This window comes from Drosophila arizonae, chromosome X, assembly GCF_054131065.1.
Source record: "Drosophila arizonae isolate 15081-1271.41 chromosome X, UAZ_ARI_1.0, whole genome shotgun sequence".
Lineage (NCBI taxonomy): Eukaryota > Metazoa > Arthropoda > Insecta > Diptera > Drosophilidae > Drosophila > Drosophila arizonae.
The window spans coordinates 17,825,042-17,842,717 of NC_142927.1; the positions used below are offsets into that span (position 1 = coordinate 17,825,042).

Sequence of the window (17,676 nt, forward strand, 5' to 3'; positions counted from 1 at the left end):
GTGCTTGATCTAAAAAATATTTCAGCTTTTTAAGAATGCCATGTGATGAATAAATATGCTTCAAGATTGTGCCTACATAGCAGAAAAGTTGGTTTCATGAATGTAAATTTAGGGTGCAAGATCTTAATTAACTATATTATATTTTATATATAGTATAATCCCGATTATTCGAAATAGCAAGGGGACCATTTTTTTTTTTTTTTCAAATTTACACAGAACTTAAAACTATCGAGAATTATCGAGAACAAATTTGTAAGGTATACAATTTTTTTTTCGATATATCGCGATTTTCGATTTAGCCGGGTACAAATTATCGAGACTCGGTTGCATTATAAATATATACTAAATATTTAATATATTACTTTATATACTACATATCTTATATACCATATTTACAAATCTAAACTGAGGAATGCTTAAGTGAGCTTGAGTGGAACAATCTGCAATTAGATTCGCTCATCAACTCGTGAAACTCTCATGAAGGAAATGGAACTCTGTGAGCAGTTGTTAATTAGTTCAATACTAAGAATAAGAATAAGAATATGAATATGCTCAAGCGATCGACATTGGGCGCAATTAAGAGCGAAAAGGCAACGCGAGCTAATTCCATAATACATTTACCCATCTGCCGGCACGCCCCCTGAACTGATCACACAGCAGCGGCAGCCGTCAAGAAGCAGCAAAGCGTGAAGGCAAAATGCCAAATGCCAAAATGAAATGAAATCAAAATCGAAAACTTTTAAATGAATAGACATGCAGATCGGACACGCCGCAAGAATTCAACACAAATAAAAACGCCAGAAAAATAAAACAGAGATTGCAAAAAACTCAGACAGGCGGACAGACGGACAGCAGGCTGGATGGGAGAGGTGCAAGCTGACGAAGGGAGGGAGCGAGGGGCTGGCTCTTGTGAGCCAAGTTTGAATAATGAGGCTCCGATTCAGAACGTGGCCGGCCAGCCAGCCAGCCAGCCAGCCAGCCGGCTCGCGAATGACTTTGAGGCGAGCTGACACACTGCGAGCAGAACTCACTGACTGACATTTGATTATTGGCTTCCAATTTGTTGCAGATGTGTCTTGAATCTGTTTTGTTTGTTGCTGTTTTGTTGTTTTGTTATTGTATATATTCTGCTCAGCTTGCTCAGCTCAGCTCTTAGCGCAAATTGCGTGCCAGTCGCATTCGAAGCTGAGGCTGAAACTGAAGCTGAAACTGAAGCTGGGGCCGGGCTCTGGTTGGGGCCGCAATCACGGCGCGCAAATTTGCAAAATGTGGCCAGCAACAACAACAACAACAACAACAACAGCAGTAGAAGCAGCAGCAGCAACGAACAGAAGTCAAATTGTGGCCAACATGGAAATTAGTGGAGCTCGTCCATTTGGCTGCTGCCTGATCGAAGCAGCAGCAGCAGCAGCAGCAGCCGTGATCCCGATTTGGAACTTGTGGCAGGAAAGGAGTTATTAAAGCCAGACAGAGATGGCAGCTCAGTTGACTAGAGCGAGAGAGAGAGAGACAGCTCTGTCTTGGCACTGTTTAATGAAGGCAGTTCGATCGATTTGGCTGGCTGCAAGTCGTGGCCGTGCCAAGAGCCATGCCACCGCCTGTCAAGTTGCAAGTCTCGACCAGTCCCCGCCACAATTTCAGTTGCTGTTGTTGTTGCTGGCGCTGCTTGCTGCTGGCTGCTGTGGCAGCATTTTCGATCTGTCTGTCAGTCAGCTGCCATTTTTGCTTGGGCCAGAGCTGGCTGGCTGTATAGCCAACCCAGGCCCAAGGAACCAGCCAACCAATTGATTGACATTGCCCACAACGCCCTTTTTGTTGTTGTTGTTGCTGTTGTTGTTGTTGCTCTTGCTGTTGTTTTTTTGTTATTTCTCATTTTTGCGTTCAGCTGACTGGGCGGGCCGCGGCCCATGGGCTGTGACTTTTGTGGGCAACTGTACCGGAAATGTGTAAAGCGAGCCATTCATGAGCTTCTTCTTGTGAATTATGCTTGAACAACTACAAATTATACAACAATACTCGTAATTAATTAAGCCAAGCGCTAAAAAGCCCAAACCAGTTGAACAGTTGAACAGTTGACCAGTTGCCCAGTTGTCCAGCCGTCTGTCCGTCCAGCCGTCCAGTTGTCCAGCTGCCCGCCACTTCATTCAAGAAAACCAACTGAGAATGGCGACAAAAAAAAAAAAAAAAACAAGTAAGAAAGCTCTAGTCGAGACTGCTCGACTACGAGATCCCCTGAACCCTTGGAGTGCTAGCTATTTCAATAATTTTTCGCGTCTTTCATCTTACACAAGAAACACACACACATACACAAACACATACACACACAAGCACCCACGCATAAACACGCATGGGCTGCAGTGTGCGCTTACTATGAGAACTTAATTGTTTAATAACTTTTTTTGTGGACGTACGATCTTCATGAAACTTTCAGATTATGATTATAACATAAATATGCATGTAATTGCCAAAGCACATGTCTCTAGTATTTGAAATACGCGTTTTACAAAAGTGAGGGTGAGGGGGTGAATTTAGAGGTGGGGGGTAAATTTTAACAAAAACCGAAATTGTATAAATTGCATATAAGCATATATAAAAAAATTTGGAGACTCTAGCAATAAAGGTGTAGAAGATATAATTTTATAACTGGTTTTCGATAAGGTTTTTCATCGATAAAAAAAGATCGGGATGAGTTATCGAATTTTAATGATAAACTCGATATCCGCGCTGTAATTACGAACATTTTACAAAAAATTTGAAGTCTCTAGCTTTTATATCTTCGGAAATCGACGCGTTCAAACATACGGACAGACGGACAGACGGACAGACGGACAGACGGACAGACGGACAGACAGACAGACGGACAGGGCCAAATCAACTCAGCTCGTCACCCTGATCAAGAATATATATACTTTGTGGGGTCTGCCACGCCTCCTTCTGCCTGTTACATACATTTCAACAAAACCATTATACCCTGATTTCCCATTTTCAATGGGTTCAGGGTATAAAAAAAAAAGAAACACAGTTATCTTAGCTACTGGCTGAGTCAAGGCGACCGGGAGCGGGCAGCAACTATTTACCTGTATATTTACCTGTGTACACATATGCCACTGGCCATAACTGAAGACGGCCCAAAAAAAAAATCAAAAAGAAGACAAAGTCGTTGAGCGGTCAAAGCCGTGTAATTATGAAATTCAAAGAAATGAAGCATATTAAAAAATAATGTTATAGATATGTACACACACTCACACACACACACACTCATGCATGCGTATAACTAAATTAACTGGGGGCCCCATTAAAGCCCCATTTCAGCCTTGGGCCAAGGTTTATCAGTCACATATTACAAATTTGTCATCAAATAAGTGTGTACATACCATGTGCAGGTATATTACAATAGGCAATAGATATTGCATAGGGCTAACCGGTTCGGTTCCTCAACTAGCTCAACTACTTTACTATTGTAATTCTTGAGTTTTTAGACTACTTGCAATGTATTTGAATTTCGAAATATAATTTAAGTTACGAGCTAAATATATAACTATATATGTATTTATAAATACTTTTAAAAATATCTCTGCAAAATTATTGCAGATCTTTATTTCTCATTCCTTACCCATAACAATACCAAAATTTTTCCATAGTTCACTAAATATATTTAATATATATTTAACCTTAATATATACAATATATATAATATATACGATATATATATATATATATGCAAATGCAGGGATCGCATATCGAATATACATTTCTACACTAAAATAGCTCGTCCCTCTATTATCATATTCGTCAACTACCCACATGAATGACCTTCATTATTATTAATTGACGGACAGCATATTTGCATTACTGCGAAACAGAAAAGAAAAAAAGAAGAGGAAAACAATTCAAATGGATGTCTTTTATTCTTGATAATTCCTTTATATTTGATCAAAGTGTACAATAAATTCGTTAGCTCCGCTGTTCGGCTCTCATTTTCAATATTGTTTTCTTGTTCTTTGTTCGCATTGTTTTTTTATTTTTTATTTTTTTGCAATGTCAAATCGGTTGACAAATTAATACACAAAACTGCGCTCTCGGAGTTTTGTGGGGCTGTCAATCGGTATGTTTGATGTTGGCCGACGTTGGCGGGACTTGAATTTCTAATTTGATGCCGCTTGCAGTTCCCTCTAAATTGGAAGTGCTATAAAAAGCGGAATAACAACAATTAACAATAACAGCAACAACTACAAAATACTACAACTTCAATTTCCAGCTCCAGCTCCAACTCCAACTGGATAGCGCCATAATTTGATGGTCCGAGCATTTTCTCACCGTTTCAGAGTGTTTTGGTGTTCGGCTGTTACCTTGTTTTACACTTTCCAGCGAATAGAGCTAAAACTTTAATAACACACATGTCAACACACAAGCCAACATATTTATAATCATTAGGATATGAGTTATGACTTCATAAGCTCTCTCACTGCTGCCACACACACACACACACACGTACAATTTACTCGAAAGTTGTATTCGTTTCTGCTTCTTGCTCAGCAATTTCTTGATGCTTCAAATGTTTCTGTTTTTGTTCATTATCATTGTTATTATTATTGCCAATATTATAGAAATTATTGAGTCTTACATAATCGATAATAATTTATGATATATTCCATATGTTTTGTTATTCTCATTGCCATTGTCATTGTCATAGTCATTGTCATTGTCATTGTCATAGTCATTGTCATTGTCATTGTCATTGTCATTGTCATTGGTATTGTCATTGTCATTGTCATTGTTATTGTTATTATTATTGTCGTCATTGTCATTGTCATTGCCATTGTCATTGTCATTGTCATTGGTATTGTCATTGTCATTGTCATTGTTATTGTTATTATTATTGTCGTCATTGTCATTGTCATTGCCATTGCCATTGTCATTGTCATTGTCATTGTCATTGTCATTGTTATTGTCATTGTAATTGTCATTGTCATTGTTATTGTCATTGTCATTATCACTGTTTTTAAAAACATAATTAGCATCAATAAGCTCATCATTACGATTATATTGGTAATCCATATTATTATCATTCTCATTACTATTAACATTGACATTGACAATTAGTGCAGTAGGCCAGAAATTAAAGAACTAGTCTTGGATTCGTTACTAAATTCTAATTGATACTTGAATATCAATTAATACCTCTTATTAGTATTTCAGTCCCATTTTAATTGAAAAGTCTACCAAATCTATCAGCTTTCTCATGGCTTCAATGGACCAATAATTTTTTTTTCTATCGCTTTGAGCCAAATATTTTCCATTTTCCCAGGCCGTAAGCTAGACGGAGCGCCACAATCTCAACATTTCTAATTAAATTCTCAACGTGTTTTCCATTTATTTGTGTATATGCAATTTTTGATTGACATTTTACATTAAATGAACGGGCTGGGACTGGGAGACGGCCATCGGGGCCACGACCAGGATCAGAGACCAGAGACCAAGATGCCAAGACTAGCCAAGACTCGTGTGGATCACAGAGCGTTGAAATTGATCAATTTCACATAATTTCAAGGCAAGTCGGCGCGGTAATGCAAATCCGACAGCTGCGCCTGCGCGTTAGAACCGCTTAGAGATGCGCAGAATTAGAGATTGCACTACGTACGCGCAGAAATGATGTGAGAGAGGGAGAGAGGGAGAGAGAGCGAGAGTGAGAGAACTATGTGAATAGTTGTTGGCTTTTATGATTGACTACGACTGAATTGAGCTGCTCACAGTGAGGTGGATGCACGCATCTTGGCAGCGGAGTGGATCTCGCTGGATACGCGAAGATGTGGGGAGACGATGTTGGTATGTGTGTGCCCTGATGCTGCCATTCTCATCGCCATCGTCCAGTGCGTCCACATCCATCCGCACTGACAACTTGACGTGCTTTGGGCGCTTTAAACGTTTTGGTTTTGGTTTTGGCTCGTCGCAGCTCTTGCGGCTTTTAATTGCTCGCCCGTCTGCAGTATTTCTGTATTTCTGTATTTCTTCAGCTTCTTTCACAATTCTCATTGATCTTTTTCGAATGTACGCAACTGTCGGATTTCTGCTGTGCCGTGCCTGTCAGTGGCTCAGGCCACAGATCCAGCACAAACACACACCAACAGAGCAGAGGTCCAGTCTCAGCTCCGCTCATGCCGTGGCATATCTTTGATTTGCTAATTAACGGTTTGTCGGTTGGGTTTGACATTTGAACATGAGTTCTTGACATTGGCGCGCTGGATTTGGCTTAAGTTTTGCGATTTCAGCTCTCACATTGTGGAGTCTAAAGCTTCAGCTCCGAGCTAAAAGTAATTTAAGCCCAGAGCAGAGCAATCAAAGATCTATTCCATCAAGTAGTGCTGCACCGCGTTTTCTCATGAATTTCAAAATTTAATTCCTATCGAAGTTTAAATGATATTCAATTAAAGTTCGAAGCATAGCCAATTTATACTCGATCAAGTTTTAGCGGATTTTCGGCTCCACTTGAGTTCACGAGAATCGCAGAGAGAAGCACAATTGCAATGTTATCGATAGTGATAGGCATTGATAGTCGCTCATCTCGGATTCCAGTCAGGTCTGCTGAGGCAGCTGCAGGCTGCTCAGATGAATTTGCGAACGGCTCTGGCGATTAGAGGTCGTGTTGCTTGCATGTGTCCACGGCCTCATCCACGCCTGGTACACACACACATAATATTAATGATGATGTGGTGTTGATGTTAAGTGCAGTTTAATAAATGAATTGTCTCTCACTAGCAGCATGCGAAAAATGAGCTATGCCGAGAGTCGTTGGCCCGTCGCTCTCTGCCGTCCACTGTTCGCTGTCCACTGTCCGCTGTCCGCTGTCCGCTGTCCATTGCCCACGAGGCTGTGTCTAATTCATCAAGCGCTCGGCTCAGTGGGCTTGCGACCGGGCTGTTGCTGCAACACGTTGCAACGGTGCAACGGTGCAATTGCCACTTCCTGCATTTGCATGTGAGGAACTGGCCGGAGAGTCAATGCATTTTTCGGTTAAATAGATGCTACGACTTTTTAGCGCATTTTTAACTACTTCATTTCGGCCCACACACTGTCCAGCAATGGCTCTGCTGGCTCTCGGCCGGCTCGATGGCTTCACTGTTGTCAGTTTGAGCACGTTCGCACCACTGTGCAATGAGGCTGCTCATTTGTCTGGTGGTTTTTGGCTGCCCGCAGCCTTCGCCTCAGCCACGTCGTTGTTGGCAAGCCTATTTCTTACAACTTCTTCAAACAATTGCAACAACTGACGTATCATAAACAACAACTACCACTGCTGCAGCAACAACAGCAACAATAACAACAACAACAACAACAACAACAACAGCAACAACAACTTGTTGTCTGTTCGGGCGTCTGCTCTTGCACTTGGCTGCCCGACGAACCTTTTGGCAAAGTATTTCGAATCTTGAGAGCAGTCGGCTCTAACAAGCCCAAGAAAAATGGGCCCAACGCACAGTGGGCGAAACGGCTGATTTAGCGGCGATTAATTAATAACTTCTGCAAAAATGATGCTATTTTTGTACGGATACTTTTGTTTTGTAGATAAATTATATACACATCAGAATTAATGTAGAAAAAAATTTTTTCATTAAGTGAAAGTATTAAAAAAATTTTTTTTTTAAGATAGTGTAAGCCCGTTCTATTCGATGTATGGTTATTTTCGCTCAATTTTAAGGAATTTCAATACATTTTCTGATGTTTCGCAATCCGATAGCTCAACTTGTGAGTCCTTATTTGAAATAAGACTAATAATGTCTTTATCTACAAACCGATCTTTTTTAGAAAAGGAAACTGTTGATTTCGCTAACATTGTAATAAATGGGTCCGATGAAATAAAAAGTGTGTGAGCCAAGTCTTCCATTGTGTTATTGCGACAATTTTTTCGTGTGTGATTTAATCGAAATTTTCTTTGATCTTTATTTCTGGCTTCAAGAGCTTCTTCTGACATCATACCTATCGGAAGGGCAAAGTGTTCTATAATTTCTGCACCATGAATCAAAATTTTATGGACAAAGGAAGGCATATAAAACCATGGGTACATGTCTACAAATAATATTGCAGTTTCAAATGCATAATGTTTAAAGACTTCTGTATCAATTTCATATCCGGATGCTAGTGTTCGTAATATTACACTAAATCGATAAATTAAAAGATAGTTGACTCCAGTTATTATCCAGTTATTATCAATATATAAGGCTAAGGCTTCCTCTGGTGTATACTTAATTGGTTGCTTATCATCGGACTGAATAATTGATTTTATTTTTTTTTTTTTTTATAAACTAGTACTAGCCGCGGAGACAAGCTCATTGCTCGGAATTTCTTTGACGATGTCTGAAATTTTTTTTTTCTTTGTTTTTTCCTGGCTATCTTCAAAACTGAGATCAGGTCGCCCAACATTTGAATTTCGATCCACCAATATTATATCGTCATCTAACCATTCCTGGTTGTTTAGCTCGAAATTTTTAAGAATTCTATGATTTTCTTTCCATTTGCATGTCAATTTTGTAATGAAATTTTTTATTTTCTTATCAATTTTAGCGCATTGGCTATCGTCGTATTTATTTTTATCAAAAATATTGGTGTAGATGTATGTCTCAACCGCAAAAGTTTTTTTTGAAACGTCAGTCTCCATATGCCATACACTAAATAATTCTCGTTTGGACACTGACATTGTTGCTAAAAAAAATATTTCTAAAATAATATGCGAATATATGCAGCTCATTGTGGACGATTTCACTTCGTAATACACAGACTTATTTTTTAAAAACACATTGATATCGAATCCAGTCGAATCTTAAAAGTTCTACTCTACTAAAGTTCAGTTTTTAGCAAATGTTAAGACAAATTCAAGTACTAATTAATATATTACGTTTTGGGACGAAACACAATCACAGGTCGCAAACATTTATTTGGTTAGTAACTACATACCTTTTTATTCAGTTCACAGCAAAAAGTTCAATTGAAAACAGTAAAACCAATTTTTATTCAATTTTTTTTCGATTCAATCGGAATTGGCGGGAAAGCTGATTGCAACAACCAACAAAACATATGTTGTCTTCTAAGCTTCACAGCTGTGCGAATATTGAGAGAAAATCGAAGCGATTAATGTTTTTGGTCTATCGAATATATTAGTGATCGATTACAAAAGAGAAATTGGCAACTAGAATTACTTTAAATTTGAATTAATCGGAGCTAAATCAGCCGTTTCGCCCACTGTGCAACGCCAACTTTTGGCTAAAGCGCAAACACATTAAAAATGCTTCTACTGCTGCATTTCTGTTGTTGTGCTGTGTGTTGCTGGTGTTGTTACCATTGCCGGATATACACTACTCTACACTCTCAACAACAGTTAGTTCACTGTAAGTGAATGCATTGCTATGATATGGCTACGATTCGTTAAGCGATTCAGTTTGCTGGCATTAGCTGAAACTATTGGCACAATAAATTAATTAAGACCACTTTGAGCTAAGCTATTTCCATTTTCGAATTTCGTTTTACTATTATTTTATTTAAAAAAAAATTAAATTAAACAAGCAATATTCCTATCTCTATTTCGAGCTAGTTTTGGTTGTACTAGCTGCACTCAATTTTTGCCTGTACTGATGAAGGCATTATAAGTATCAGGCTATACAAATATTAGCTATGAGAAAATGTATAAACTTATTTAATATAAATATTAATTTTTATTTTATATTAATCTTTAATCTTTATTTTTATATTATATGAATCTTTAATCTTAATCTGATTTATAATAATTTGTAAAAGTTTTTAAAGATCTATTAGATATGTTTGATAGTGAATGATGTTCTAGCACCTGTATGATTATCATGATATCTTTCCTATATGTTTTCGTACAAAATCTGCTTCAGTTAGAGTATTTTCAGCGCTGCTTTGGCTATTGCAGCTTGGTCTGATTGTTGTTGCTGTGGCTTGAGGCCTCAAATGCACTTTGCAAAAAAGCATTTCCTCCAAACTTGTCCCGATTTTGGTGTGTGTTGTGCTGCGGGCTTTAGTGCGAAATAGTTGCAACAACAACAACAACAACAACAACAGCAGCAGCAGCAATAGCTATAGCAGCAGCAGCAGCAGTAACTATTTTGCAGCTAGCTGCGCGATTTATCTTTGGGGGCTGGCAAGTTAATGTGGCAATTGTATGCTAAGCAGCAGTTGAAGAAGAAGAAGACGACGAAGCAGAAGAGACGGCAGCAGATGGAGGTGTTGCTGCCGTTGTTGGTGGAGGCTGTTCCAACGGATTTCATGAATGAATTAGGCGGCGGGCAAAGTTTGGCCGGCATCGTTCGCTTCGACAAAAGGGCAACAACTCAATTTACAGTTGCCGGACGCGAATGCGGAATTCCATTGCCCACAGGGTGACCATTTCACACACACACACACACACACACACACACACACACAACGCAATAGAAGCCCTCCAAATAGAATATGAAACGAAAAAAAAGAAGAGCAAAGTAAAACGTCTAGCTGATGTATTCATCAGCTGCCAAATGCAGCTCCAACCATGATCAGACTCTCCTCCCAGCCGTCCTCCAAAAAAAGAGAAAAAAAGAAAACTGAATGCATCTCATGGGTGTGATTTTAATTTCATACACAAATGAACGCAAATCATAGCGGTGTGCGGGGCCAGCCAGCGACTGGAACACGGGGCAGGGGAGTGCGAGTGCGAGTGGATAGAGGCGTGGCGGATAGAGGAGGTGTGGCTCCAATTGCTGTGGCTTCCTGCTGACAACAACAAAAAATTACAAATAATTTCAAGAGCAACGAGAAAATAGCAATAACTCCCACGAAGATTAATAACACACACACACACATTCACACGTAGCACACAAACACAGTCACACACATAGATGCTCGTAAATATATATGAATAAAAATAAAAAAAAAAATGTGAGGAAAAGCTACACAAAATGCAAAGGAATGAACAATGAGCGTAGAGCAGAAAATGAAATTTATGCATAGCAAAAATGAAGCAAAAAATGTAAAGAAAAGAAAATAAATAAATAAATAAATACCAAAGAAGTGGGCGTACGAATGGGCCCATCAAAAGCGCGCCAAATAAAAGAAGCGATAAAGCAACAACAGAGGCGAATGAGGCGAGCTTATTGGACGGCGAATTGCTTTGGGACGCGGCGAGAGAATTGTGGGCGAATTCGAGCACAGCGAGCAGCAGCCGAGGCGAAATAACTGAAACTTGGATTAACAAAAAGGCGAGTCAAATTTATTTCAAGAAATTTAATTGATTTTGCAAAGAACTTGAATCAATATATCATCATATACGATTTGTGCTTATATAATAATTTCATAGAGGACATTTATAATAGGTGTTAGTTTCTTGAATGGTATTTTCTTTTTCCAAGTCATAAGAAAATACCAATATAATTTTTAATAATATTATTTAATATGCTGGATGACTTGCTTGTATGTTTATAGAAATAATGCAGGTTTTTGATTTTATCTTAATTTAAGGATTATCTTTTGTTTTAGAGATTATTTTCTTGCACCAATACCTCGAATACGTACGATAAGAATATTCTGAAGAAGAAGAAGAGGGTCATAATTTCAGTATGACCAGAAATGCTCATTAGCTAAAATACTTTAATAGTGTTGAATAATGTTATTGTTGAATCTGGTATTTCAACATATTATATAACAAGAAAACAATTTTTAAAATGTTTGCTTCATTTTCTCGAACTGTTTAATTATTCATTGACATGCTCATTTCGATTATAGTCAATTCAAAAATGAACTAGTTCAACATATTCCAAATTTAGGTGTAAGTCCAAGACATGAAAAGACTCACAGGGCAAATCTAAAATCGTACTAAATATTTACTCAGCTAATACAGATTGATGTGAGATGCTTGATTAGGCAAACAGTTCACATAGTGCATGGAACTTGTTCTTTTATCTTGTACTTTGCCTAGATCATGGCTTGTTATCTCAATTGCATAAGTGCTTGTGCTGCCTGACGCTCGGCAGCGTATCCCCTCGAAATCTGCCTATGCTATAGCTCATGGCTCTTATCGCATTTCTTCATGCCAGAGATTTGTCTGTCGCCTGACAAGGCTACACACAGCTCAACATAAACATACACATATATGTATATGCATATGAGAGTAACACACACACACACGTACACACGCACACGCACACGTCAAGGATCAATGGCACGTAGCAGCACTAAAGTTATTAAAGCTATAAGATATACAGCCAAGTGGTTGGGTGGTGCGTTAGCCGGGCGGCTGTTACTGCCATCCAATGCCCGCCCAGGCGTGCGTCCATATGCAAAATATACGAGTTTATGAGCATACGAGTGCGCCAGTATCTATTCGCTGGCTAGAGGCGCGCGGGCAGGGGCGGCCAGGGGCTGGCGATACATTGAGGCACCCTCCACACGACTTTAAACCCATCAAACCATTAACAACAACAACAGCAACAACAACAACAATGAGAACGAAGGCATATGAGTAAAAATTTGCGTATGAGTCAACAGCTATGACGGCTATCTTTCAACCACCACCACCGCTACCGACACCGCCACCCGGACCAGGACCAGCACCAGCACCAGCACCACCCCCGCCCCATGTCCTCTGGCCCATGTGGAATTGGCACAGGTATGCATATGCACCCCAACGTCAAATTCTAACTTCCCACACCCCATGCCCGGCTCTGATATGTATCGCAGTCAACGTCACAGTATCCCAGCTCTGTCTCCTGCTCCTCCTGCCCCCTCCTCCTCCTCCTCCTGCGTACACTCCTCCACCTGCTGAAACGTCCTCGTCTACAGTTATAAAATATATATGAGTCGGGCGGACGACAAACGTTTTGCTTAAGAAAAATCGACATGGCAAACGTGTCGCAAACGTGTCACAAATTTGTCGAAAGCAACAAAAAGAAAAGAGAGAGAAGAAATAAAAGCCAGATAAAATAAAAGAAAAAGTAAATAAAATAGCGTTGCCTACTTCTTGGGATTACCTTGGTAAGCCAAGCCACGTCAAGCTCGCCCAAATGGGCGTTCCGTAGGCTCTTAGCCTTTGTTGTGTGCCTGGCTTACAGTCGATGTCAGAGACTGATTTTTCGAATAGCTAAAATATGACGGAGGAGCTGAGAGTCGCTTTACGTTTTCGGTTATGAATATCTGCTGGGATCGGTAGAATTATATATGTACATATGTGTAAGAGAATATGCATATATTGGGTAACCAATTCCTGGTCTTAGCTATACCTAGATGACTAATGTCAGATTGAAGTCAACCCCCAGTATATAGGAATGCCAACCCCCTGGCAGAGCTTATGCAAAAAACATGTATTGGAAATTAAAAAACTGTTGTTGAATATAAATATAAAATGAAATTAATGTGCGACCAGGTTCTGGGTGTTGAATTCAGAGCCCCAGCTCCTGCTGCTGCTCCCACTCCAGCGGCTGCTGGTGCTGGTGCTATCCGCACATTAACGCCCGTAACGTAATTAAACAAAAATAATGGTCTCAATAATCACACAAAACCGTAAAGTGCAGCAGCACACACACACGCAAGGAGAGAGAGAGAGAGGGAGACAGTTGAGCAGCTCGATTCAATGCCAGGCGTATGAAAACCCACCCGTAACCCACCCAAACGTTCAAATTGCCTAGCCTAGTCGTCGGTAACCCTTTGCATTTTTCGGAGTCACTAATTATTTGTTACTATTCTTGTTGTTGTTGTTGTTGTTGTTTTTTCTCGCACTTAACGCCAGTGTTGAAAAAGATGGCACGCCCTCTACCTCGCCTCCTGCCTCGCCTTTCAGCCAACTTCTGCCACCCCAACTCAGCTGTAAATTTCCACACACACACACACACACTCACGCATGCAGATTTATGGCTCTCCAAGTGGGACTGGGTGGTTTTTATGGGGTTTTGTATCAAAAATCAATTAATGACAATAATTTTAAAATTAAAATTAAAACAATTCAGCGCTTGCCGCCGCCAGCATGTGTGAAATTTAATGACTCCGAAGATATTTATGGAAATAGACGAGACCGAAGCGGCGTCTCGTCCTGGCTGCCATTTGCTATGCTCTTGTTGTTGTTGTTGTTGTTGCTGTTGTTGCTGCTGCTGCTGCTGCTGCTGTGTCGCCTTTTGCCATTTCGTTTGCAATTATCGAGTATATTGCCCCGACCTGCTCAGCTGCCCGGCCCGTTCCGCTGCCATATATCTCGTACTATCCGGGGGCCTTTTGCTTCGAGTCAAAGTCGTCGAGGCTAGACGGGGGGGGACGGGGGTTACCATGGGGGGGGGGGGCTTATATTTGAGTGCTCGAGGATGCCTTTTTGTTGTAATTAGATGAACAGCATCAGCAGCAGCAGCAGCAGCAGCAGGAGCAGGAGCAGCTGGAGCACCAGCGAAAGGGTTTAATTACATTTTGAATAGAAAATTTATGAAACAAGTTTTTCAGTTTCTGTTCTGTTCTCTTCTGTTCGGTTCGGTTCAGTTCGGTTTGGCTCGACTCTTTTACGGGCCGTGCCATTATGGGCATGTGTGCTATATCGCCCAACTGTCTCCCTCTATATATGTACATGTGTGTCTACCCCCCCTTTCACTCTCTCTCTCTCTCTCTCTCTCTCTCTCACTCTTTTTGTGTATAATGGCAATGGACCGCCATTGACTTTATGTGAATCAGACCACATAAAATATGCGTAGCCCCTGCCCCTTGAAAAGCCATTCAACTGAATAATTGACAAGCAGCCAAAACTGTTTTTCACTCTCCTTTTCTGCTTTTTTTTTTTCTCTTTTTTTTTTAGCTTTTGTGCTCTTTAACAGAAAATCAAACGTAGCCAAACATCAAATTCTATTAACAAAAACTAAATTTTAAAATGAAAAACTTTTGGCCAGATAATGTTACCAACTGCTGCTGCTGCTGCTGGATTTGATTCCCTTTTGTAGCTACGCAAATATTTAGATGAAAACAGAACCCTAAGACATTAACGAAACTATAATGAAAACATTTCTTAATTATATTAGTCACTATTGTTAACTTGTGTATTTGTCGAGTCAGCAATAGGTATGTCCTGGTCAAGCTCTAGGCTCGATTGGCTCTATGACATTGGCTTGAGCCGGCAGTAGATCTGCTTTTATTACTGCCGAATGGAAGCTTAGGTCAGAATTATAGCCAAGTGAAAAAAAAACAAAATAAATAAATACAAATTTAATGATAAATAAATATTACTTTGAACAAGTTTTACATATTACAAGCAGCTTTAAGTTAAGTTATTTATTTTTCATTTCAATTTCAATTTTTTTTTTCTTTTTTAAATATATATTTCAAAATTTGCTGATTTATATTAGATTACTTACTATTTACAGTAGGTTTATTTCTAGCTTCAAATCTATTTAGCCTTCGTCTGATTTCTTGCAAGCCGGTCGATCTTTATAACGAGAGAATAAAGAGATCTGGTCCTCTGCTGCGTTTATACATACAAAAGTTTTCAATAAATAAATTATAGAACCTCAATGTGAGAGATATAATTAAAATTAACAAAAAAAAAAATATATATACATTCTTAATTAACTTAATTAAATATACATATAGAGAGAAATATAGATAGATAGATATATAGATATATTTCTTGAATTGATGAGAAGCTGAGCTATGCTCGCTGTACCTAGTTCTACTTTGCCTCTAATTCTGATTTTATCAAACTAATAAAAATATTTTAAAATTATATATATGTAATTATAAATTTTAAAAAATTGTTTAAAACTTAACTATCAAATTAAAAAAAAATTGTAATATATTATTATCGATTAATTTATATATTTATTTAATTTTTTACAGCTTTTTGGAAACAGCAACTGTAGAACAGACCTCAGAAATCCCAATCGCGCCTTTAAGCAGCTGCACGAACTGAGAGGTAAATTATTGGCGTGAGACGAAAGCTTTTCATTTGATTTGCAATTTTGTGTCGAGGTAAGACACACTCACACACACACGCACACACAAACGAACCAGCATCATCATCCACTCTCACGCTGTCGGCTTTGGCATTTCAACGCTCGCCTAAAAGTAGGCAACTCGCAATTTACGCAGACAACGCGGCAGCTGTCGCAAATTGTCGATTTTGGTTGGCATCGAGGGCCGCAGGCGAGAGGCCAAAAAGTGCACAGCCAGCCAGCAGAGGGCAGGCGGGCAGGGGCGGAGGCAGAGGCAATGGCAGAGGCAGAGCAGCCCTGCCGTTCGTCGTCGTTGTCGGGAATTGTTAATTGATTTATGTTTATATTTGTGCAACATGTTGGCTGTTGCGCTGTGTCGCCGCCTTTCGCGCCACTCGTACGAATTGCAGTCCAACATTTTGGCAGCGGGCAAAACGCTTGCGGTCCCATTTCAGTGCACGTTGTGGAGGGGTCTCGATACACTAACAGACAACAAAAACAAAAACACTGCGCCACGTTAATTGAACAACATTCGACAGACACACACACGCACACACCCACACACACACACACACAGACAGAGAGACAGACACACAACTCAGATTCCAGTCAATTTCAACGTTAGCGGCATATTTGCGTGTAATTATATCAAAATTTAATATAGACACGAGTGTGTGTGCCTGCCAGCGAGTGTGCATGTGTGTGTGTGTGTGTGTGTATATTTGCCATATCAGTGTTGCAAAAAGGCATATATAAACTTTTGTCTTGCCAGTGCCGCAAGCGACAATTTGCAATGCGTTTGCGGCTTCGATGCGGCGGAGGGTTGCAGCCAAACGTGTGCCACACGCCGGAGAGAGAGAGTGAGAGAGAGAGAGAGTGGGGGAGAGAGCGCAGAGCTAGCACTGGCATTGTGGCAACAGATCGCCTTGTGGCATTTCCAATACGCAACATTTGTTTGTTTGCCAACGTAGCCCAATAAAAATATTTAACTTATTTGCGCTGAGCAAACAAAAAGCAAAACACGCGCCAACGCGATTCCCAGTTCCCACTTGCATTTTCGCCACGAATGCGTCAGACGGAATTCAAATGAAAATTTGTGAGTAAACATTTTTTTATACCCTGAACCCATTGAAAATGGAAAATCGGGGTATAATAGGTTTCAATCGATCTAAAAGTGGCCTGAAGATAGTCCATCCACAAGAAAAGTTATTAAACAGTTAAGTTCCCACTGCAGCCCATGCGTGTTTATGCGTGCGTGCCTAAGTGCGTGTATGCAGAAAGACGCGACGAAATATCAGTTCTTTTAAAGGCTTCAGGCCATCGGGGATCTCGTAGTCGAGCATTTTCAACTAGAGCTTTCTTACTGTTTTTTTTTTTTTTTTTTTTTTTTTTTTTGTTAAAGATATTTTATTTTAAATGGATTTTTATTTAAATTCATTGAAATTATTAATTATTATTATTATTGTTTGTCATAAATATATAAATATATATATACATATATACATATATACATATATACATATATACATATATACATATATACATATATACATATATACATATATACATATATACATATATACAGCTGCGAAAAATAAAATAGCACCACTTGCAAACGCAAAGTTTAAGAAGTTCTCCTAGGTGCATTTATCAATGTATTGATCTAATTTTTTCTTGTATATAAGCAGAAAACAATTAATAATCGCAACAAGCAAGAATTATCCCAAAAATATTAATC

General features: G+C 39.4%; 1 protein-coding gene across 3 annotated transcripts in view; it reads left to right on the top strand.

Moving 5' to 3' along the window:
- LOC108618173 (uncharacterized) overlaps positions 1 to 17,676 on the top strand; it is a 57,465-nt gene that overhangs the window by 28,360 nt on the left and 11,429 nt on the right. The window contains exon 2 of one of the 3 annotated variants that reach the window (XM_089474208.1): positions 15,844 to 15,975. The exons of 1 other annotated variant lie outside the window; for it this stretch is intronic. The gene's annotated coding sequence lies outside the window, so the exon portion shown is untranslated. The remainder of the gene's footprint in view (positions 1 to 15,843; positions 15,976 to 17,676) is intronic. One more of the 3 variants, XM_018014077.2, reaches the window with a different exon arrangement.